Below are 26,269 nucleotides of genomic sequence, written 5' to 3' on the forward strand. Positions count from 1 at the left end.
TGTGAAGGTCTTCACCATGGTTGAGGTTGGAAAGGACCACTGGAGGTCATTGAGTTCAACCTCCCAGCTCAAGCAGAGTCCCCTAGAGAATTTTACTCAGGATTGCATTCAGACATCTTCCGAGTGTCTCTGGGGAAGGAGACTCCACAACATCTCTGAGCAGCCTCTTCTGGCACTCAGTTTTCTGCATAATAGAGAAGTTCTTCCTCATATTCAGGTGGAACTTCTGTGCATCAGTCTCTGCCTGTTTCCCCTTGTCCTGTTGTTTGGCACCACAAAGCTAAACATGAGAAAGGAAGTGTAGGGAAATGTAATCAAATCTTTTACAAGATAAGGGCCAAATTTCATGTTTTCCAACATAAGAAAAGCTGAATGTTCTCAAGTTTTTTAGTGTTGTGATAATAAACAGTGATAATAGACAGAATAACTAGCACTTTTTGTGCACTGTATAGATTTATGAAGCATCTAGTGTGGGTATGCATTTGCATGCATGCACAAGTAGACTACAAAGGTTTCTGCTAAGAGCTATATAGTCTTACACCTAAAAAATATGAAAGCTGCCAGTAGAGTGAACTGTCCCCAAAGCTGTTGGCTTTGTTGCAAAAGAAACTGGGCTTGTTTGTTTGGGTTATTTTTTTGTCCAGAAAAAAGACCATAAATGCATTAATGCTTATATATTGTGAACAAGGAGGTGGTGAGGGCTCAGAAGTAAACTGTGGAGGTATGCCATTTCATACAGAGGCAGATATATTTTTTGAAATCTAAATTTAAATAATATTTAATGGTTGATATGGATTGGGGTTTTTTTCAGCTTTTCAAAATGGTAAAGAAACATGAATTATAAGTATGCGCATAAATTTTATAATGGAATTATAATGGGTTTGGGCACTTCTGGAATTAGTCTTAGACTGGTGCTTTTAATGACATTTGGACAGAGCACTTCCCCAGTTACACCAAATGGCAATAATTTCTATTTTTAATGTTGAATTCTACATTTTTTTTCTATGAGGGTGTGTTTTTGAGGAAAAGCCATAAACAGAGGGGTTTTATTTTTACCAGTGCTTCGTTGGTTACTTAATAATGGTATCATCCAATCATAGATTAAGCTTTGAACAGCTTCATCATAATCAAAGGTTTGTTCTTCATATTTCAGAATGTGCCAAAGGTCTTATGTTTCCAGCTTAAGAACCTAGTTAAACAAATACCTTAGTAAATCATATTGCTTTACTAAAAGACAATATAATTAATAATATATAAACAATACTCATAAAGAAAATGAAAGAAATTATCTTTAATACAAATATAATGCTAGATCTCTTCAGAATATAAAAAGAATATAAATAATTTTTAAATGGTAGAAATAATTTTAAAGACTATGTTGACTTTTAAGGCATGAAAATGGTGTTTATAAAAATTAACCAAACAGTCCTTATTCATTATGTGGATAAAACAGTAATTAAGAATAAAACTATAGAAAAAGACATATTTGGACAAATTATTTCAGCTAAATTTAAAATTTCATTGGTAACTGTATAAATAACATGGAGTCAATAATCTCAATTCACCCCAGCTGAATATGAGAATATGAATATTCCAATGCATTCCTTTGAAAACAGCTGGAAATAGTACCAGCTCACATTGCTTTTTAAAATTAAAACTGGAAGACAAGCTATTCTTTCCATGAATAGGTTACATTAATATCTGCATTAACAAATTCATGTTTCATTTGAATCCTTCCTATAGGTGTCAGTTTTTTTACACTTAAAACTTTCAGGTATACAAAAGCAATGAACCTTCATCCCACAGAGATTTTTAAGGTAAAATTCCTCACAGCAGATTGGAAACATCAGTCATGTAAACAATTGCACCTGTACCAGTCATCAGAGGCTCTTCTTGGAGAAAACCCTTGGGATACAACTCATCTGACCAGCTTAGGATTTCTTTAGTAATTTTTGTTAAATTACACCAAATAATCACCTGCTTCTTTCCACCAACTCTGAGAGAAAGGACTGGGACACATCCTACCCTTTGCCACGCAAAGGTCCTTTAGAGCTTTGCCTTCTATTTAAATATAATCAGCAGAGTAGATTCTGCTTGCATTCCTAAAATACTAGATTTTTTTGGATTATATATTTTGACATGTAACTGTTTCAACATAATTTGATTTCTCTGAGCCTGAGTAACCATGAAAATATACAAGAATCAGTTTCATCTATAGTACCCTGGATTACTGAATATTAGCCCTTCTTTTTCTACTTGTCTTGTTCAGGTTTTTCTTTCCCTGATTTTCAATAGTTGTTTTGAAATATTTACAAATACTCCTAATTTGTTTCTATGGGTGTCTCAAATTGAAATTTTCATTACTCCAAAAGAACAAATATATACACAAAAACCAAAATTTGTACAAAAATTGCTGAACAGAAAGATCCATGTATGTAGCTGAAACTGTGCTTTATGAACAAGCATTTGAGAGTGTGTTGTACTAAATATTGAGTTTGGGAAGGATATAGATAACCAAAAGCATGTTTCAAAGTTGCATTTACCTGGTGCTCTTCTGCATGTAAGATGTCATCACTACCTCAAAAACATACATAAAAACCCCGTACAGCACTCACAGTCTGTAATTTTAAGAGCTATATCATCTGTATCACTGACATATACCAGTTTACAGAACTTTACCTCATAACTTTACATTGTCAGCAAAGCTAAAAAATATGAGCAAAACTATCTCAGACTTGTAAAAACTATTAATATAATAAAGTATTACTAGTTATAATAAAAACTAGTTATGTATATTTATAAGAGCTGATGTGAACAGTCATAATCAACTTATATGTATCAGGAAAATTCAATTCCTTGTAGAAGCCTAAAAAATTTAAAAAAAAAAAAAAAGACTGAAAATTTAAAATGTAACAGAAGATTTTATTTTGTGTAAATGTGAAGTTGTATTATGGCATCTACATCACCAAAACCTAAAAACCTCAAACCGCCTAGTAAAGCACTCATTGCCTTAATAACAGAAAAAAACAGTGGTTAATGTAATCTGACTTTCTAATGCAACTAATTTTAAACAGATTGTTAAAATTCCTACTTCCATGTTTTTACAGCAGTATGGAGGGAAGAGGGAAATCTTCAACAAAGTAAATCTAACTTTACAAATTAATCATTCATCCTTGATGGATGAGGGGAACTCGCAGGGGGAATTGGACTAAATGATCTTTATAAGTCCCTTCCAATTGAACTATTCTCTATTCTATTCTCACATTATTCCCCTGTCTCCTGTCTCCTCACAACTACTTCTATATCTGAGGTTCTAAATGCATTGTCTTGGTCTGCACTTCTGTTTTATCCATTTTATATCAGAATTATTTCAACAAAATCTCAAGCTCAGGCTTTCAGGCACAGAGAAGCCTTCACCTTTTGAAGGATTTTCTCTGGTCCTTCACATTTTTAGGTGACTTGCTAATCATATTCAGCTGTCCCCTAATCAGAATGAGAAGATGTTTCAGTCTTTGTTTTACAATACATCCATTCTGTTAATATTTTCCCTGGTGGAAAATCCTGCAATATTGGGTGATCATTGACTGGAATCTATTGTAGAGTTAGTTATAGCAGATGTAGAGTGATGCATGAGATGTCTATTTGAAACTATTATTATTACATAATTAATAGTTTCATAGATAAATATATGTCTCTCCTCCAGGATGAACCTTTAATTTCCCACCATTGCAGCTCTAAAATTTTCAGTAGTACTGTCATCTTCAAGTGACATCTTTATCAAAATATTTTTAAGAGGAACTTCCAAAAACTATTATTTAACTTACTAGCTTTCCTATTTTTATAAAGTAAAATGATAGAACTGACAAAGTATGTGCAGAAACTGCTGCTATGTCTGTTTGGAAAAGTAATTTAATTTGGCTGACTTTGCACTCACTTACTTCACTTACCCTAAAATTTCTTTCTGTCTTAAACAAAAGGTTCTCAAGAAACCAAAAACTACATGGTTCAGTTTTACTCCCCTCCAGACTCCTTGAAATTTGTGCAGTGGCATTAGTAAATAGTTTTGGCAGAGGACTTGACAGCCTAATATCATATTTATCTGTGAAGGATGCTTGAACTCATTAGGCAAAATATTTGTCAGTACATTACAGACAAAACTTTGCCAACTAAAACTGAATTTTGGTTATTTGTTAGCTATTCCTTTAAAAAGAGTAAAACAACGATCCCAGATATTATAGATTGAAAAATCTATTGAATTCTTGTATAAATGTTAAGAAGGATAAAATCATGTTTTGTGAGTTAGACTCTCAGCCTTCCAAGAGCACTGACAGTCGCAGCTCCTCTGAACCACATTCTTTAGAAATCCACGATGAGCTAAACCTCTTGATTCTTGGTTTCCAGACAAAACTGGAAAATTGCATTACTGAAAAAATTGTGTTAAAAACATAGATCCACTTTCCAGTATGTCTGTTTTTTTGTGTGTTTCAGTACTTTTTTCTAAAGTACAGAAATTGATGAGTGCAGCCACTTGTGAATACTTACAAATATCCTAGGTACTCTGTGACATACAATAGCTAATGTTAGTGATATGTTGTATGCTATTAACCAGTGATTAATTATTCTAAATGAGTTAAGAACACAGCTTTCTATAATGCAGTGTATTTATTATGTAAGGTTTTTCCTTTATACCCCTACTTAACAGAGAAGGTATTTTTTTAATATGTTTTAAGTAGGACTTTCTACATAATTGCACTTCTTTTTTTGGAGGTTGGTTTTGGTTTTATATTGGAAATAGTGACTCTGTATTAAAGGTTGCTGTTTTCCTCTATTTTCTTCTAGTAAGGTTTTGGAGGAAGGAGATGGAGGAAAAAAACAGGCTTGGAAGGAAGCCTAAAATATACAGAGGGAAGTGAATGGTATTGATATTTCTTCTTTCTTTTTAGCTCTAGTTCCTACGTCCTAGTATGGACAACTTCTATTATATGACAGATAAAAATTCTTTAATATTCTAAGATAATTAAGGAACCAGGATTTTAAAAAATGCTATCCCCTCAGTCATGCCTGGACCCTGCTGTTACACCTGTAGAACTAATAAACAGAAGGAGGGCATATATACTCAAGCACCACCAGCAAATGGTCTCCTGTACAAGTGATTTGCTAGCACACAAGCTTCTCTGCTTTTGGTCCTTCAAGAGGCTCTGCCAGACAATGGTTAGATGCTGTCTAGGAAATACCCCTGGACAGAGACTTCTCTCTGCTGGGCAGTAAGCAAGAGGCCATCTTGTGTGGGAATGAGAAAATATTTTATCTTTGTGGGTGTGTTTGCTGCTGCCATCAGGATGAGTAGACCAGCTCTAATCGCTTTCATTTATTCATATAACTGTAGTCTCAGGGTTTGTCCTAGATGATTGGCAGCCAGATGATAACAAATAAAAGATCGTTGCTTTAATGGGAGTGCCACTGGTTTAATGGGCCTATGACCTGTTTGTTATTCTGCTAAGGTTTGCAGAAAAGTCTAGAGGAGGACACAAGATTGTCCTAGCAAAGTAGGATAAACTGCTCAGTGAAATAATTGGAAAAACGAATTAGAAAGTTAGAAAAGGCACAAAAAAGTCATAGGGGTATTTAGAGTATGCCTTTAAATAACTCCTTAAAGTCTGCTTAAGGATTTCCTTGTGTATATGTTGGCCATAGAGACCGAGGAAACAATTCAGCTACGGCCCATCCCTGAGTACTGCCTTTTGGAATCAGTTCCAAGCTTTCCCAGGGACAGGAAAACACTACCATTTCTCCCAAGCATCCACAGTGCTGCAGCCTTGAGCAATTTTATTTCTGTCTGGTACAAATGCATCCTCTCTTTTTTTTTTCTTTGTCTTCTGCTGTTATTCTTGGTCTAACATATCTGCTGTTCAGAGCAAATCCATCAAACAGACCTCATTGTTCTTTCAGGTAGCTTATTTGATTCCTAGTGTATTATTTATTTGCATGTTTCTTCTACCTTAAATGATCATCTAATTAACAAATTGTTTGCAAAACTCATGTAATGTTTTATGGATATTCTTAAAGAAATATTTTTATATATGTATTCATATATGTATGTGCATATACACACATACGCCCCACAAAAATTTCTGTTCCTAAACTTCTATTTAAATCTTCACAGCATAAATTATGATGATGGTGTGACAAGCAAGGGTCTTACTGAATACACTACAGTTTCTTCTCTACTCATCCAAATAGCTGTAATTGCTGTCATCCAACAGTAAAGCAGCTGGATCATACACCTGGATCCACTAGCTGGAAAATGTTCCTAAGTTCCTCAATTTATACAAGTTCTTAATTATACAAATGATATTAACAGTATAGGTGAAAAACTGGACATGCTAGAATTGGACATGTTTTGCCTTTTCCTGCATATCTTTTGTAATTTTTTTGTAATCTTCTCCTATTGTGGTAACAGATTATAAAAATTACAGTATGAACATTAGTTTTAATACTAAATACTAAAATTTAACAACTCTGATGTTGTTAAGGTTCTTCAACAAACACAAGACGAAAGAAATCTGAGAAATCTGCCCATCTTTATTAGACACCTAAATGCCTTGAGTTTGTTGAAGTTATTTTTAAAGCAAGTGGTTAAGTTTCCTGGATATTTAATAGATACACTTTGTTTCTCAAGAGAGTGATTTTGTGTCATTCAGTTTAACAAGCAAAGTTAAGCTAATTGGATTTCCTTATGGTATCTTCAAAAAAACCTTGTCTTCATCATTGACTCTATAAGGAACTCAGGTATTGTCAGAACAGTTCAGTAGCTTCCAGGATGGGATTAATCATACCTGATTTAAACTGTTTAAAATCAGATTGTCTAGTCTCACCTTTTTGCGTAGATTTCAACTGTCATCAACAGCAAAGGTCTTTTCTAGCACAATTCATCTTATCCCCTGGAGGTGTCTGTCAGCTCCACTGACCATGGATACCCTTTTGTGAAATTAAAAAAATCATCAGGGAATGAGTTCAAACCCTGGATAAATACTTAAAATTCTTAATTCTTTGTTGTTTGGAAGTGCCTCAAATCTACAACTTATGTTCTCCTAGCCAGAGCCACCATATAAGATTTGGATGCTACTATAGACATTAAAATTGTTAAGTGAGCCCCAGAATCAATGAAAATCTAAAGCTGAACTCTGTCGGTCTTTATCAGATACCTTACACCTAGGTTTCGTGTGTGTGTAGAACCAGATCTCAAAAAAGTACCTAAGTTTCTGGAGGGAGAACAGTGCTATTAGTCAGGGCTAGTCCTTAGCCATGTTTCACTCAACACTACAGATATAGCCAGTACAACTAGCCTGGGTAAATAACTCTCAGATGGCCACTATTGGTGAGGTAACTCTTATCTAAGTTGTAGGTGGGAACAAGATAAACTGAATTCAGATAAACTGAATTCTTGTACTGACAAGTTTGTAGCAGGCAGTGAATTGCCCTACCAAAGCTGCTTATTTGGTTTGATTTGTTTTTACAGCTCTTTTCCCTCTGCAGTCCCTGGCCTTTATGATGGGCTGAATTCATGCTGAAGATTTTCTTTTGTGTGTATTAATAGGGTCTTCTCTTCCCAAGTATCAATTTTTATGATAACTCCAAGAGCTTGCATGTCTTTGGTATTCCCAGCTCTCTGACAGAATAACTGATCAAGCAGAAAGTCACTGAAATTAAGTTAGTAGCGTATATATACCATTCACATGGCCAGTGCTGCCACAGGAGTCTTCCCTAGGAGATCATCTGAAGATGATTTACTAATGATCAATAAAAGCAAAAACAATGTCATGTGTTGTCCCTACTTTTGGGACAAGAATTTGAGATATTTGTTAAAAAATAGGTGGTCTTTCCATATGCCTTAGGCTTTTATGAGAATGCATGCACAGTTGGCCTGATGTTAATTTATCATTGCACATCATGCTAGCTTACTTTTATCAATATTTTTATAAACCAGGTTTATTAGGAAGTAATTTAATAAGAAAAAATATTGGAATAATAAAGCATGTTAAGCATACAGAAAGGCATCAGACATAATGTAATATTTTTTTCCAAAAATTATCATAATCCACCTCCATCCATAGAGTCAGAGGACTGGTCATTCTGAAGGTTTTCTGCACATATTCTCTTAGGCTGACTCTCTGCAAACTGATACAAGTGAGAGCCCGACAGAGTGATAACAGACTCAAATAGCAGTATGTTTTTCCCAAGAGTTGCAGCAAAATGAAAGTTTCATAAGTATAGTTGTTTAATGTATCAAAAAATACACAAAAGCTCTGAAATGTGCTTTTCTCCTAGCTTATCATGCTGTGAGGTTACTGACTCTCTTTGAGACCTTTCAACTTCAGCTAGTGTCATTTACACCATTTCATAAGACCAAAGGCCAAAACTGTTGTAAGCAGCTGGAAGCAGCAATACCCTAACATAAACAGAAAGGAAAAGAATTTTTTGTTTCTTCTCCTTCCCATAAAACTTTTGTCTAAACCAATTAATTTCAAATTCTCCTACCTTCAATTTCATGGTTCCTTCTGTGCTGTCCTTTAAGTCTTGAAGAAAATAATATATATCACTGAAATATTTCTGTAAGAAAGCCTTTTATTCCTTTTGGCAGAAATCCATGTTATAATCAAATTTAAAATAAGATGCACACCAATTTAAAACTTCATCTTTAAACTGGACAGCTGGGAAATTTTCTGTTTGGAGTGAATTATCCATCTAATTGAACTGCTTTCTGAGCAATGCAGACTGGTGAAAGGTGCCCTCTAGCAAGATGGCATTTCTAATTGACTCATCTGAACTGTAACATTATTGCTGCCTTTCATTTGATTGTGTCATGATGAGTACATCATGATGCCTGCGATCTTTAGGGGAGGTGGATCACCTCCCTAAATTTAGGATGTTATCAATTATGGGCTGCAAAACCGTCCTTTGCACACAAACAACCAACTGAATTTCTTCCTGACATGGTCTGTTACTACAAAGACATTAGAGATGCTATTTTAAGTCACATGTGCAAGCTGCCTGGAGACTATAATCAGGTTGACTAATCAGGTGGCATGGCAAATTTGGCCTGTCATATGGTACATTGAATCCACTGTCTTTGTATTCAACTCTAATGTTTTTTACTTACTGAGAAAATAAAATCTCTTTTCTCTTCACTTCTGTTTAAACTCAACTCATCCAGACAAGTGGGTATCCAGTTGCACTAGACTAGTCACTTATGTGTAAGCATCAGATATAGGGTAAAACCTCAGGGTTTTATCCTATATAATAAATAGGGGGTCTTATAAGCATTATTATATTGCATCTGCTCTTGTTTCAGAGCTTTGATTAAAGACAGAATGAAGTCTGTGTTGCTAATGGTTTGTCGGTTTGTGGCTCCTTTGCTAGTTCTTCCTTTCCAAAATATTGCTTGCATATTTTAGTCCATGATTATGCAGAAACAAAACCACAGATGTTTGTGTTACTGAGGTTTCCCTCTTCTAACTGCATACTCTCTTAAGCACATCCCGTGAAAAATCTATGTCTTGCCTGTTCATTTCATAATCACATTAGAGATATTCTAGAAGCAGCATTTTATGGTTTTTTCTGTGATTCTCCTCAATCTCTTTGCCTTCTATTCTTCATTTCTTTCTTTCCTAAATGTCTCCTATCTCATTGGCATGCCTGACTTTTGGCAATATTGTTAAGACATCCATCCGCTTCTGTTGTTGTGCTTCGGATTCATTAATCAATCACTGGAGTGATTATCCAGTGGCCAAACCTCAGCTAGATGTTCTTCACAAGGTCAAACTAGTCCCCAGTGGCACAGTCATACCAATGGTAGAAACTTTGGAACAAAAAAATATTTGTTGTCTTTCTCCAAATATACAACACAAAGACATGAAATTTGGTTTGCCTTCTATCTAATCAAAATATTTCTGTAGAGAAAGGGGGTTGGGAAGGATAACCAACAGGAGGATCAAATTAAGAGATCTGACTGTAGCAGTCTAAATCATAGCTGGCCTATATTTTTCATCTAGGCTACTTACTGTAGAAAAATAGAAATGTAAGGATGGTGCATGCCAGTTGTCTTTAGCAGACAGGAGTCATTCTTTTGAAAGACCATGCATCATTGCCCATAAAGGGAACCAGATTAATTCTAATGCATCTGCAATGTTAAGAGGATGTTCTCCTTCAAGATCCAGTGGAGGAAAGGCTAACTGTTCAAGACAACTTCTACAAACCTTGGAAAAAATAGTAGCAGGAAAGGATTTCAGGCTACAATGAAGATACAAAGGAAGCTTGTTTTATTGAATAATTTCAGAATTCATGTATATCTTACAGAGTTAAGAAAGAATATTTCATCATTTCCAGAAACTGGCTAAAGTGGGAGCAATGATAGAACAACTGCTATGCCAACAAGAGGCTGTTGCATTATTCAAGGAGCTTGAGATAATACTGAGAGTGTAAATCCCACTTTTCTCATAATTTTTTGTTTGTTAAAGACATAGATGTATACTCTTAAATATTGACATAAATACTGTTGCTCCATATAAATATTGCTGTTCTCTCCATTAAGGTGCTGCAGTTCTCATTGGTTTCAAAATAATCTTAAAACACATTTTGCTTTCCGTTGCCACAAGAGCATAGCTGAAAGCAAGAATTCAAAGGAAGTAGAACAATGAGTGAAAGGACAAACTTGTTGGTAGCACAGCTACCCTCATCTGATATTAAGATTGCAGGTTGGTAACAAGTAAAATATTTCATAATACAGTCCATGATAATTATAAAGAAAATATCTTCCTTTTATGAAAGTCAGGTTTCAAACCATGTTTTTCAGAACAATTACTCTGAAGTTAAGTCCAATCACATTGTCACGATCATTCAAGTTACAAAGCCACATATTTCCATGTTTAAGTAGGCTTCCTTGCTCACATTAAAGTTCTCCACAACTGATCATAAAATGAACAATGGTAAGGCACCAGAATGTCATTTTTTCTGCCTCTGCTCTGTTTCTAGAAACATACCTTGAACCTCTTTATCATCTTTCTAGAGAAACATCCTTTCTGAGTAGTGCCAGACTGAAACTGTGCCGTTATACTTTGACACAATTCAGTATTCTTTTTTGAACTTTTAAAGTTACACCATTTTCTCACTTCAGTTTGAACTTTTCAAAATTCCTTTATTTGCAGACAATAAATACACCGACATAGCAGTAGCAACCCTTTTCTTTCAAACTAATAATCCTGTTGTTCCAAACTCTAGAGACATGAAACCTGAAGAAAGATTGAATGAGATGGGAATGTGGACACTAAGGAACTTGGAAGTTGGATCATTGTCGTGGGGTGACAGCCTTTATCCCAATATCGTGTGTTATGTCTGGCAGCTGTGCCTTTTCCCCCACCCCCCCCCCCCCGGCAGTCTGGCTGTGGCGGGATGGGGAAGAGAGGAGGGGGGGGGGGGGGTGTGTGACCAGGCACTTTTGGCTTTTGGCTTTTGCTGCTTGGCTTTGCTAGCTGCTTGCTTGCTTGCTTGCTTGCTTTTTGCTTTTGCGCTGTTTTTTTTTTTTTTCCTTTTTCTTTTGTTCTCTCTCTCTCTTTCTTACCCTCCCCTGAAGATACTGGACCGGCTCCGGATTCTGACCTGCGAGCTCCAGGACACCCGAAGCCTGCTAGAGAAGATTCGGCGCCCTCCACAACACAGTCTGGTCCCTTTTCTTTTCTTGTGTTGGGGAGTGTTCTTTTGTTACTTGTAAATAAATAGGTTTTGTTTTCCACTTTGCTCCTCCGAGAAATTCCTTCCCGAACCCGGTGTTGGGGGAGGGGTGGTTGGAGGTTTGTTTTGTTCTGGGGGGCTCCCTCTTGGAGATTTCCCCTAATTTGTCCTAAACCAGGACAATAAATTTTTGGTGCATTGGCCGGGAAACCGGAGGCCAAAAACAGTGGAAAAAAAACCCTATAACAATAATATTTTGGTTTTGGTTGTTTTGTGGGCATATTGGTGATTCATAATGTCATTTGGAGTGGAAGCTTGCCGGTTTTTCTGGTCCCTAGGGGCTTTTGAAGTTTTAATACCTTTGTGGTCCCTAGGGTTATTTCCTTACCCCAAAATAGCTCTGATGTTGTCCCTAATAAGTAGCTTTTGTAAGCGGGGGGCACTAACCAGAATAATCATTGTGCTGGCCTTATGTGTGATGATGTGTCGGATAACAGTGCTGGACTTTATTTCAGGAATGTATGGATTGTTGTCATGGCTGTGTACTCAGTTTGTTTGGGGAGAAGAAGAGGAAGGGGCTTTTCAGCCTTTGTCTTCCTTCTTCTCCTACAAATTGTTGACATCTCTATTAGAAAATACTGACTTTCCCCTGAGTTTGAAAGAAACCATCTTTCTGGCATTTAATTTATTAAGCCTTGTCTATACTGTCTGGAGTGTATATAAAATGAAAGCTGAGATTTCTAGAGGGGTTAGAGAGACTCCTGATTCAGGAGTAAAACAAAGCAGGAAAAATCTTGACTGGAGTGGGAAATGGGAAGATATGGGCCATACTTTAAAGGAATTTTCTGATCCTATAGACTGGGACTTTCCATCTGATCAAATTCAGAATCCAGTCGAGGTGGCAAAGTATTTGAGGGAGAAGTGCCATGGTAATACTAAGGAAGAAAGGATTACTGCAGTGAGCTGGGCCTTGGCGTTTGTTTACCGTACTCTGCTAGATACTGTGGAGCAGCAGATAGCAGAAAGGGAACAGGGAGATAAGTTAGTTACTATCCCAGTGACCCAGGCTGCAGCTAACATCCCAGGCTCCAGGCTAGCAGCTGAATCAGACAATAGGCCCCAAACCATGGCTGTTGCAGCTAATACAAGAGGTGGAAAGTGTAAAGGCAAGACCGATCGGAAGGTGGAGGATGATGACGATGATGCAGAAGAAGGACCCTCACCAAAATCAGAGGCCACATCAAGGGGCACAGAATCTGGAGCCAATATTGACTCCTTTTCTCTGAAGGACCTCAGAGGCCTAAGAAAGGATTACAGCCGACAACCTGACGAATCTATTATTAGTTGGTTAGTCCGCCTTTGGGATGCTGCAGGGGAGGTTACGATTTTGGATGGTACTGAAGTGAGGCATTTGGGATCCCTGTCACATGATCCTGCCATCGATCAAGGTGTGATGAGGGGGGCTAACCCTCACAGCCTCTGGGAACGGGTCCTAAGAAGCGTAGCAGAACGGTACCTGTGTACGGATGATCTCTATATGCAGCAGACACGGTGGAAGACCATAGAACAGGGGATCCAACGCCTGAGAGAGATGGCGGTCGCAGAGCTCGTTTTCTCAGATGACACAACAACTAGGAATCCGGACCTGGTACCATGCACTCCGATAATGTGGAGGAAACTTGTGCGACTTGGGCCACCTGAATACGCTTCCGCCCTAGCAATAATGAAGCGAGATGATACATATGAGACTGTGCTCGATATGGCAAAGAAGCTTCGAGCGTACGCAGATGCTGTGCATGGCCCAACTCATGCCAGAATTGCAGCAGTGGAAACCCGACTGCAGAAACTAGAAGACAAAATAGAGGAGAATCATAAGAAACTCCGGGAAGAGATTAAGGAGGACCTTATTGAAATCTCAGCCGTACAAATTAGAAGCCCTGGTGTCCAACGCCGGCGCTCCTTTGATGGGGAGAGAAGGTACATCCCACGGGCTGAGTTATGGTTTTTCCTGCGTGAGGCTGGAGAAGACATGAGAAGATGGGATGGAAAACCCACCGCTGCTTTGGCACAACGGGTGCGTGATTTGAAGAGAAGAGAAAGTATAACCAAAAAGATAGCAGCTCCGGTCGCTCGTAGCCGAGATGTTAAGTATGACGATGACGATGACATGTCCGATCCCCTTGAAGGAACTTCCAAGGCATATGCCCAAGGAAAGAAGGACAATCTGGCTTAGAGGGGCCCTGCCTCCAGCCAGGAAGAGGCACGGGAGAACCGGGTTTTTTGGAAGGTGTGGATCAGATGGCCTGGCACATCAGAGCCACAAGACTATGAAGCATTGGTTGACACTGGATCACAATGTACCTTAATGCCATCGGAACACGTGGGGACAGAACCTGTTTCCATTGCTGGAGTGACGGGGGGATCACAACAGTTGACGTTGTTGGAAGCTGAGGTGAGCTTGACTGGGAAGGAGTGGCAGGAACATCCAATTGTGACTGGTCCAGAGGCTCCGTGTATTTTGGGCATAGACTTTCTCCGGAATGGCTATTACAAAGATCCTAAGGGATTCAGGTGGGCTTTTGGAATAGCTGCAGTTGAGATAGAGGGTATTAAACAATTGAATACCTTGCCTGGACTATCAGAGGACCCATCTGCAGTAGGACTTTTGAAGGTAGAGGAGCAGCGAGTGCCAGTTGCCACCTCAACAGTGCACCGCAGGCAGTACCGGACGAATCGAGATGCTGTGATCCCCATCCACAAGATGATTCGAGAGCTGGAGAGCCAAGGGGTGGTCAGTAAAACCCACTCACCCTTTAACAGCCCTATCTGGCCCGTGCGAAAATCTGACGGAGAGTGGAGATTGACTGTGGACTATCGTGCCTTGAATGAAGTGACTCCACCACTGAGTGCGGCTGTACCGGACATACTGGAACTGCAGTACGAGCTGGAGTCCAAGGCAGCAAAGTGGTACGCGACCATTGATATAGCTAACGCGTTTTTCTCCATCCCTCTGGCAGTAGAATGCAGGCCTCAGTTTGCTTTTACATGGAGGGGAGTGCAGTACACCTGGAACCGATTGCCCCAGGGGTGGAAACACAGTCCTACCATCTGTCATGGACTGATCCAGGCTGCACTAGAAGAGGGTGAGGCTCCAGAACATTTACAATATATTGACGATATCATTGTTTGGGGGAACACGGCAATAGAAGTGTTTGAGAAAGGAGAGAAGATAATTCATATTCTCCTGGACGCCGGATTTGCCATTAAGAAGAGCAAAGTCAAGGGACCTGCCCGAGAAATTCAGTTCTTGGGGGTGAAGTGGCAAGATGGACGGCGTCAGATTCCTGCGGATGTTATTAACAAAATCACTGCTATGTCCCCACCAACTGATAAGAAGGAGACACAGGCTTTCTTAGGTGCTATAGGTTTCTGGAGGATGCACATCCCTGAGTATAGTCAGATTGTGAGACCCCTTTATCTGGTTACCCGCAAGAAGAATGACTTCCATTGGGGCCCTGAGCAGCAGCAAGCTTTTGTCCAGATCAAGCAGGAGATCGCTCATGCTGTAGCCCTTGGTCCAGTCAGGACAGGACCAGATGTGAAGAATGTGCTCTACTCTGCAGCCGGGAGCCATGGTCTGTCCTGGAGCCTTTGGCAAAAGCTACCTGGCGAGACCCGAGGCCGACCATTGGGATTTTGGAGTCGGAGCTACAGGGGGTCTGAAGATAACTATACTCCAACAGAAAAGGAAATCTTGGCCGCCTATGAAGGAGTCCAAGCCGCCTCAGAGGTGATTGGTACAGAGGCACAACTCCTTCTCGCACCCTGACTACCGGTGCTGGGATGGATGTTCAGAGGAAAGGTTCCCTCTACCCACCATGCCACCAGTGCTACTTGGAGTAAGTGGATTGCCCTCATTACGCAGCGCGCTCGGATTGGGAAGTTAAATCGCCCTGGGATTCTAGAAATAATTACAAATTGGCCCGAAGGTGAAAGCTTTAGTGTCGCAGATGAGGAGCAAGAGCCAGTGACCCGGGTTGAGGAAGCTCCGCCATACAATCAGTTGCCAGTAGAAGAAACACGTTACGCCCTATTCACTGATGGTTCTTGTCGTGTCATAGGGATGAAACGGAGGTGGAAAGCAGCTGTATGGAGTCCCACTCGACGGGTTGCAGAGGCTACTGAAGGAGAGGGTGAATCCAGTCAATTTGCTGAAATCAAAGCTATTCAACTGGCCCTAGGTATTGCAGAGAGAGAGAGGTGGCCAAGGCTCTATTTGTATACCGATTCTTGGATGGCAGCCAACACTCTATGGGGATGGCTGAAGAGATGGAAAGAGGCCAACTGGCAGCGCAGAGGAAAACCAATTTGGGCTGCGGAAGAGTGGAAGGATATCGCTACTCGGTTAGAGAAGTTACCTGTGAAGGTTCGCCATGTAGATGCCCATGTCCCCAGAAGTAGAGCTAATGAAGAGCAGCAAAACAACCAGCAAGTACATCAGGCTGCAAAGATAGGGGAGTTGAAGATAGATCTCGACTGGGAGCATAAGGGAGAGTTATTCTTAGCACGATGGGCCCACGATGCCTCAGGCCACCAGGGTAGAGATGCCACCTATAAGTGGGCACGAGACCGAGGGGTGGATCTAACCATGGACAGTATCTCTCAGGTTATTCGTGACTGTGAGACGTGCGCTGCCATTAAGCAGGCCAAGCGACTGAAGCCCCTCTGGTATGGGGGGCGGTGGTCTAAGTACAAATACGGGGAGGCCTGGCAGATTGATTACATCACACTGCCCCAGACACGCCAGGGCAAGCGCTATGTACTAACCATGGTAGAAGCCACCACAGGATGGTTGGAAACCTACCCTGTGTCCCATGCTACAGCCCGTAACACTATCTTGGGCCTTGAGAAGCAGGTCCTTTGGAGGCACGGTACTCCCGAAAGAATTGAGTCAGATAATGGAACTCATTTTAAAAACAATCTTATTAATACTTGGGCTAGGGAACATGGCATCGAGTGGGTATACCATATCCCCTATCATGCACCAGCTGCAGGGAAGGTGGAAAGGTACAATGGATTGTTAAAAACCACCTTAAAGGCATTGGGAGGGGGGTCTTTAAAAAACTGGGAGCAGCATTTGGCAAAGGCTACCTGGTTAGTTAACACTCGAGGTTCCACCAACCGAGCGGGTCCTGCTCAGTCTGAGCTCCTTAATATAGTAGATGGGGATAAAGCCCCAGTGGCCCATGTCAGAGGTTTGTTGGGAAAGACAGTATGGATCAACCCTGCCTCGAGTACAGACAAACCCATCCGTGGGATTGTCTTTGCTCAAGGACCAGGTAATACATGGTGGATAATGCAGAAAGATGGAACAACACGGTGTGTACCTCAGGGAGACCTGATTGTGGGATGAGACTCATATATGACTGTCATTGTTTGTTGAATGTGAGACAGAAGGAAACTGTAAGTGTCAAAGGTTTGAGCAAGTAAGATGAGAGGAATGCGTAAGTGTCAAAAGGTGTGAGTAAGTGAAATGAATGTTTTTTATTGTATGTTCACGATATGGGATAAGGGGTGGAGTGTCGTGGGGTGACAGCCTTTATCCCAATATCGTGTGTTATGTCTGGCAGCTGTGCCTTTTCCCCCACCCCCCCCCCCCCGGCAGTCTGGCTGTGGCGGGATGGGGAAGAGAGGAGGGGGGGGGGGGGGTGTGTGACCAGGCACTTTTGGCTTTTGGCTTTTGCTGCTTGGCTTTGCTAGCTGCTTGCTTGCTTGCTTGCTTGCTTTTTGCTTTTGCGCTGTTTTTTTTTTTTTTCCTTTTTCTTTTGTTCTCTCTCTCTCTTTCTTACCCTCCCCTGAAGATACTGGACCGGCTCCGGATTCTGACCTGCGAGCTCCAGGACACCCGAAGCCTGCTAGAGAAGATTCGGCGCCCTCCACAACACAGTCTGGTCCCTTTTCTTTTCTTGTGTTGGGGAGTGTTCTTTTGTTACTTGTAAATAAATAGGTTTTGTTTTCCACTTTGCTCCTCCGAGAAATTCCTTCCCGAACCCGGTGTTGGGGGAGGGGTGGTTGGAGGTTTGTTTTGTTCTGGGGGGCTCCCTCTTGGAGATTTCCCCTAATTTGTCCTAAACCAGGACAATAATGTTTAGACAGAGTTTAGATCAAGAATAGTGTGTATATGCAAAAGCATAGAAGACTGTTGTGCAACAGGTGTCTGGAAGGAGCTTGATGATCCATCAATTATTGTGAATGTCACATGCAATGTTAACTTTGGGATAACAAAATGTGATCAAAGGTATTTGTGGGTTGCAAGACTTCTTTGGATTAGATCTTGGTGGCTGATCTGCAGATATATGAAGGCATGCTATTTTGAGTGGAAAAGGAAATGAAACATTTGCTAGCACATAGTAAATACAATTCAGGTAGTTTTAGGTATCTGCAATACCTAAGTTTCAACTAGTCAGGGTAGACTTCATTTGTATGTAGAAGAAAGGAAAAGGCATTTTTAGGAATTTATTATGGACTTCAGTATGTAAAAAGTCCATAGTAGAAGGAACTGTTTTCTACAGTGTAAAAAAGGAAGACCAGATGCCTACATCAAGTCAAGATGTACAAGAGTCCTACAGTTTACATATGTGTATGTACTAAGCAACTATTTGTATTTACTAGCAACATTGTTTAATTTGACTTCATCTATGGCCAAAAAAGGTCTTGACTTATATTGGCTGACCACCCCTCACTAACTAAACACTGAAATTATTCTCAGCTAGTGTCTGATTAGGAAATCAGTTGGAATTCATATTAACTCTTTGGCTATTTTTTGGTTCAGGAAACATGTAATAGAGTTCTTGTTTTGCTTTAGGTTTTTGTTTGTTCACTTTTTTTATCCAGTTTGTCATATGAACATGAGTAGAGAGTCCAAATTAAAAAAAACCAACATACTCAGCATGTTTACATAAATTAAATTCATAAGAATATTAGAAGGTAGAGATAAACCCAATGGATTTTAGGGAAAACTCAAGATAAGCTCTACATAGGGTGGAAAAACATCAGGACCAAAATAGTGAAATTTACAATAAAAGAAATAACCAAAGGAACCATTTTGTACACACTCTGCTTCCCAATTTGTGCAATACCATAAAAAATGGGCAGAATAGAAGTCATTGAGTATTCAAGATCCACATCCAAAACGTAACTTTATGGGGCAAAACTTAATGTCTTCCTGTCTAAATATTAAATATGTGAAACAATTTTGAATACACTAAGCCAGGCTCCTTTGATGTTGATCAGTTTGACCTAGAGTCCTATGAATGAGTTAAACTATCTTCTACACTAAAGGGACATTTTGACAACGTGGAGGTGTGCCATACCAGAACCATTCAATTACATAGTATTCTTTTCTAATTATTTTCTTTTTCCTTCCTTTTAATTTTTTTTTTCTCTCCAGAAAGCTGAGAATTCGATTCTTAAACTTAAGAACACAAGTCTCTCACTCTGTCTAGTCTCTCACCACTGGCTAGTGGTGTAGTAACTTAGCACCAGCAAAAGGCAGGATCCAGCACCCACAGAGAATAACAGAAACCATACTTCTAATTACTGCTGTTTAATTTACTGTCATCTATCCATGTTGTGTTCTTCTGGCACGTAGCCGTGGAGACACTTTGAATCTTAAATGGCTGCAGACAAGATGGGCAACTGAAGATTTCAGTATTTTCAGGTTTCAGAACCTGAAACCTGAGCTTCAGCAACAACAGTACATCAGGCAGCAAAAAATGAAGATGCATTTTTGCATTTCACCTTTATCTCTGATGGTGCTTGCAAGAACTCTATTTTATTATGTCTTGTTCCAAGCCGATAAAGACAGGATATCCTTTCTGTGAAGCTTGGCCCTGAGAGGCTCCACATTGTCTTTTACGAAAACGTAACATGCCAAAAGCTAACAATAACATAGTACATGATAGACATACTTATAGCCAACTGGACACTAACCATGCTAACACTGCAGCAAAGTGGTCATTATTAAGAGTCCTCCAGAATTACAGACTTGCTGTAACCTGGAGAGGTTAAGCTCCGGTGTACTGAGGCTTTGCAGTCTCACACACTCTAAAACTTTAAGGCCTAATTTATTTCATTCTTCCACTTACCCATCCACAGGTAGAGATGACTTTTCCTTTCTGTTTCTGTTGAACAAATGTCAAGAAAAGACAAAACATGCTGTGTAAGTGCTATTCGACAATATGAATAAATATGGACTAGAATTTGGTTTGCCATCATTTTTTACTAAGTACCTTAATAATGATTCCATTATATAAGGTAAATGTAGACCCTTGCTAGCATATCTAAACTTATATTTCAAATCAAAGAAAATTCATTACATCACAATCAAATAGTGTCAAGCAACAATAAAAACAGACCAGACACACAATCACCTATTTAGTTTCTAGTTGAGCTATTGTTTGCAAATGAGAAAATATAGAACAAAATAGTCAGATTTCTATTATATTTTAAGAAACATAGAAACACTTTTGCTTTGAGAGCATTTTCCCCCTGTCATCTACACAGATTCTTTCACTTCATTTCACTTTTATACGTCCTTTACATTCTGTATTTATAACTATGAATAAATAAACTCTATATTCTCAGGGTATAGCAAAGCATTTTCTAGATCTTCTTTGCCAGTGGTAGTATTGTTTTCTGATTAATGCCAGTTAATAGCACATGCCCCTCCATAAATAAAGAAACAGAAGCAGTTACAGGCATGACATAAAAACAAAATTTCCTTCTTATTTGTGCTTGCTGATGTTCAGGTGTTGTTAATATTGATGCATAAACTGTGTACTCTATTTCATCCATACAAAAATGAGCCAATTTCTATACATTCCGGGAGTCATCCAACAGCAACTTAGAGAACTGCACACATTTTCATATCATATCAGTATTTAGGCATCTAAGTTATGCCTTCAGTTTGTCAGCTTTTCCTAGCTGAATATGTGAATCTTGCTGTTTGATTTTCACTGGATATTTTTGCACAGAAACAATGTTTGGGTGCCAGTCAGGGTACCTATATTCAAGAACTAATTTTACAGCATAGGTCAGCACTGCAAGGATTTATATGTAGCTCCCAGTATCTAAAGTTATACAATACTTGAGATGGGTTTTATTCTCTATCCATTTCTAGCTAGGTATGTATGTATGTATAAAAACAGAGTATTCAAGCTGGGTGTCCAGCATGTCTGGGAAATTCGGTCCTTAATGGCAGTTTGCCTTATCATAAGCAGCAGCCTTCTCCTATTTTTTCCATTTTCTGGATTTAAAAGTTTTGAACTATTACCAAATTGGATATGCATCGGATATCTATTAAATAATCATTTATAAGAAATGAGATATCAATAGCAAATAAAAGATAAAAACACACAAAGATGAAACAAGAGTCAAAACTCAAAATTGTACCAAAACCCCAAATTTTTTAAAAAAATCAAAACACAGAATCAAAATACATCCTCATTGAACTAAACCAAAACACTGATTCAAAGTAATATGAAAATGTAATTTTCTTACTTACATTCACTTTTACAGCATCCACGGCTTCAAGTTTTACTCTGCATCCAGGAAGTTATTTTTTTTTTTAAAAGAAAGTTCAACTATTGCGTGATTGAAGAGGCACCTGAAAAAAACCTCACAAAAATCGTCTGCATTTGGTAAGACATGGAGTCACATCATGAGAGAGCACACTATACAAGGTTGAAATTCAACTCTAACTTGGCAACAATTTATAATGGGTGAACAGTTAATTTTCAAAATAATGAACTGAGAATACAGTGAATTTGGAGAAAAGCCCTAAGCTCATACAACAACTTTCATACATTTCAAGGAAGTAGATAAATTAAAGATTATTGTGGGAAAGAAGAAGAAGCAAATTTTACATGTGGGAAATTAAAATAGTTATATTTGAAAATTTAGCATTGAAAACCTTGAGAGGTACAGACTTGTTTACAATAAAATATTTAAGGATTTCAATAAACAAGATCAAGGCACCAGCAAAAGTAGTAGCATCAACAAGAAGGGCTAAATAGTGGAGATAATGGATACATATTGCTAGTGTAATGAAAGATGACAAAAGTAAAAGTACTATAACAGATAATTCTGTTTAGTGACTTTTAAAGTCAGGAACTTGTTTGTAACCTCTAAGCTTACAATTAATTGTATCACTTATTTGTTCTGCAGAAGACTTCTTGTAAAACAATGGGGAAACAGATGCTGGCTTTGAAGTCAAGCAGAGTAGCAAGCCAGAATGTGAAAAAAAAGGCTGTGTCTGAAAGTCAAAACATTTGAATTAACAAGACAAAAATACATTTCAGTATTTGAATATTAACTTCATTACAAAAATTTATATATGTGAAAAGAAAAAAACATTAGCACTTTCTAGGCTATAATGATATTAAACAGAAGACTATCATAATATGATTCCTTATGTCTTCACATATAGGCACATATGTGCACACTCACATACAAAATTTCCCAACTATACTATACTTTGGGATTTGTTTTCCATAAAGCTACAGCATGGTCATTTGACAAAGATCCAGCATGGTGGTTTGGTTTTTTTTCTCAGAGCAAGCTGTAGAGATTAATATCCTAGTGTATGCAAAAGTCTATGTTTGTTTTTAATTTTTATTATATCTATTTGTGTTAGAGACCCATAAATGCTGTCATTCTGGATCATTTGATGCATCTAGCTCAGTCTATTTGCCTGTGTTAGTTGACAACAGATGTTATTTCATCTTGTAACAGATGTTGTATTTACTGTAAAGTACAAAGTGGCACTGAAGAAATCACAAAAACAGAAAGAGAAGGTGGAATCCACCTTTCCCAAAGAGAACTTCTTGACAGGTCTGAACAACAGGACATGGCAATAAGGACATTTAGCTCTCTGTTGTGGATGTCTTTACAGCTCTGTTGCTCAATTCTGGCCTGACATTCTAATCTTGGTTTTGTATCTGGTCACCTCAGCTGTTTAAATCATGTTGTCCTGTAGTGGGGGATTTTCGACAGGATCATCCTATGTCATTGTTGTACTACCTTCTTACCAGAATCAAGAACTTACAAACATAATGAAACTCACTGCAAAGTCCAGTTAATTAAGTTTTGTGATGAGTTTTTGGTGTTTGAGGGTTTTTGTTGTTGTTTTCTTCGCTGCTTTCATATGTATAAACACAAATAATTAAATGCTGCTTAAAAAAATATCTGTAATTAAGTGGGAAATTTCTGGAGGACAGATTTCAACAGAGTTTTCCAAAGAGCTGTCTCCTCATTTCTCTCTCCTCAAATCAGCATATTGGAAGTATACATTTGTACTGTAGTAATGAGGAGTTAATTTGCAGCTTCTTCATTCCTTATTTGGAGAAATCCATATGAAGAGGGGAAACTATTTTTGCTATAGGAACATATGGAAAGAAACAGGGGAATTCACGTCTTACATTATCCATAATCTTCAAAATCAGAATAAAGACAACGACATTAAAGATTAACTAACTGAACACCTTTGTATTTTTTTAAAGTATGAATAAATATCATCATATTTCACCCACTGTTTTATTTCTCCTTATTATTATGATTACATCTACAACTTTCTTATTCTCTTCTGTTTTCTACGAAAGTTGATTCCTCAGTTTGATAGAGCATAAGGTCTTGGGTTGTAATTCACTTTATTTTGTCAGTATCAGTTTGACTACACCCTCTTCTATTCTGCAATGAATTTGTTTTTATCTTCAGTCTTGCATTTGTTGGATCAAGTTGCTAGCTACCATAAGGTGTCAAAATCTACTAAAATTATGTTACTGATAAATCTGTCTCATGTTTACTGGCCAGAAAAAGCTATTGAGAAGAATCAATATTATGTTAAATATTTTGCTTAGATACTGGGCTGCGGAAAAAGACAGAGCAGAGCAGAGTAGTGCAACTTTTTTTTCCTCTTTTTGTAAAGCACTATCTTAAAAAGGTTTAGATTACAAATTTTAGAAAAAAATTAATAATTTTTACATATTGTACAAGCTCATTATTTCATGTTGCTTTTCTTTCTTATTCACAAGAGTTTGAGCCTGATGTTCTCATTTTAGAGCTCCTGGAATACTTCTTCCCCGTTGTGATAAAAAGTAAACCTTTTTGTAGGTGCCACAATGGCATAGGTACATCACAACCCCCAAAATATCCAATTCATCCAATATAAAATGGAAGAGTTTAAGTTCAGGTTACTTTTAAGCTATTAATATTGCTTGTCTGCTGATCAGATAAGATTACTGGAAGGACATTGACTGGTGTAACTGACCAAAGCTGAAATTGTTTTGTAAAAATAAAAGTATGGGTAGTTTCCTGTGCTGCATTCATCAGAGAAAAATTATACTATCTAAGGAAATATGATAATAATGATAATAAAATGATAATATCTAAGGAAATATTCATCAGTCTAACACAAGAATCACTGCAGATTTCTTGTCACGAATGTCAGCTGACCAATAACGTATGCATATGTGCATAATGAAAATAAATTTGTATGTTTTTTTGTTTTGTTTTGACATTACAGCAGAACATCATTTTCAGTTTTAGAGACTGAAAGACACAATAGATCATGCTGTTAATATCAGTGTGCAAATACAGCTATACAATAAATATTTGGAGTACATTTCTGAAATTTATAATAACGAAGTCCAATGCCATGGCCAAAATGTTGCCCTCATATTTCTGATTTGTTCTTATTTGAGCACATAGGGAGGCAATGAATGTATTAAAACCCCAGCAGGAGCAATCAGGGCATTTAGCATCTTGCAAGTTAGTGGTGCTCAGCAGCTTTAGAGGAAACAAAAAAAGTACTTTGCAAGTGCATGCACAGGGCACTCTGCTGCAGCGTGGTGCTGTGATACCTAAAGGAGCTTCCTTTGAGTACCAGAAACATGTTCACTATACTTGGGATAATTATAGCCTGAGAAGTCTTCTTGAACGAAGAACCTAGAGAGTGATGCAGATGGAAAAAAAGATGATGAAATAAAACAAAATGAGAAAACATTTTGAAGATAAGTAGAGAAAGTATGCATCTGAGGCTTTTCTTAAAAATATTTTCATTAAAACAATTTGTATCTTACAAGGTGGAACAAGATTTGATAATTTTGATTAATTTTCTTTTTTTTTTTTTTCCTTAAAAAGAAAGAAGTAGGCTAAGATTTTTTTTTTGGACAATCAGCATTTCATCAGAGCTAAAAATAGAGATTATAATATTGTTCATGTAGGGAAATGGTGAAGCTGAGGTCAAAAATAGCTCTTTTACCATTGCTCCAAAAGGAACATGACTAAGCTTTATTAACGTGTAATTCTGCAAAACATTTTAAAACATACATCTAGCAGTCATAACTGTTATGTCTCTTAATGATTACAATGAATTCTTACGGAAGAATGGGATATTTTTATTTGTTTTTCCTAATAAAATTCTTATTTTACCTCTTCATTTGTATGTGTATTTCATGTGTATTTGTTCCATTCCAATCATTATATTAGGTAAAAGTATTACAAATTATTTGGCATACCAACAAAATTATTTAGCATATTTTTAATTTTTAGTGTATCATTCGATGGCAAAAAATTTGATTTCTTCACTGTTCAATGTCTAGGGGTTTTTTTCATTTTAATAAATATGAGGCCATATTCTATTGATTGAACTTAGCATTATTGCCAGTTTTTTTTCACTGTAAAAATGACCAATCAGCTAGCTGAAAATGCAACAGATTTTTTTATTTTGAGAACTATTAAATATTTATTTTTACACGCACACAGCTGTACAACACTGATAATTCAACACAACTGGCTTCAATTTTTAACTTGACAGTTGAGATTAAGAGTTGTAATATGTTCTTGTGCAACATATTACAACTATCTAACTTCATATTCAAACTCTTGTGTAGCATAAGTGAACTAAAATTTATACACTATGTAACTTCATTCACATGCTTTCTTTCATTTAAAAAAATCTGTCATTTCAATTATATGTCATTAATTTATCTTAAATAAAAAGATGAAGATAGCAAATGCTAGCAAATGGATTTGGTTTTTGTTTTTTTTTTTTTAATCCTAATGCAGTGGCCTCTGAACATTGAAATAGTATGAAGCTATGCTGTTTGTTTATGTCCCTGAAGAAATAAGGAGGTTTTACAAATTAACATTTAACAGCTCTATTGATGATGGAAACAGAACTGAGAAAAGTATACGACAGTCTTTCATGGACACTCTTTTTTTCCCCTTAGGTTTAATGAATAAGGACTAATCAAACAGATTTTTTAAATCAGCAGACTAGATATGACATGGATTAAATGCAAGGAGCAGATCCACTGAATAAGCTGAGTCAATTTCTACAAGCATACTTCACACTGTAAACACATTTGATCAACTTCAATTCTATTGTAACAAGAAAAAGTTCTTAACTGAATTTATTTCATTAGAAGAAACTAGGGGCTCTCTCATTTAAATGAGATATGCATATCTTACTGATATGCAT

General features: G+C 37.8%; 1 long non-coding RNA gene across 1 annotated transcript; it reads right to left on the minus strand.

Moving 5' to 3' along the window:
• Nucleotides 1–17: 17 nt before the first annotated feature.
• On the minus strand, nucleotides 18–24,884 carry LOC141728231 (uncharacterized). The gene is made up of 5 exons (XR_012579094.1): nucleotides 19,875–24,884; nucleotides 7,730–7,790; nucleotides 6,876–6,978; nucleotides 1,057–1,189; nucleotides 18–280 (listed from the first exon to the last, which is right to left on the minus strand). It is a non-coding gene; the product is annotated as an uncharacterized LOC141728231 (long non-coding RNA).
• Between the last annotated feature and the right edge of the window lie 1,385 nt (nucleotides 24,885–26,269).

Source organism: Zonotrichia albicollis, chromosome 2 (assembly GCF_047830755.1).
Source record: "Zonotrichia albicollis isolate bZonAlb1 chromosome 2, bZonAlb1.hap1, whole genome shotgun sequence".
NCBI classification, from domain to species: Eukaryota; Metazoa; Chordata; class Aves; order Passeriformes; family Passerellidae; genus Zonotrichia; species Zonotrichia albicollis.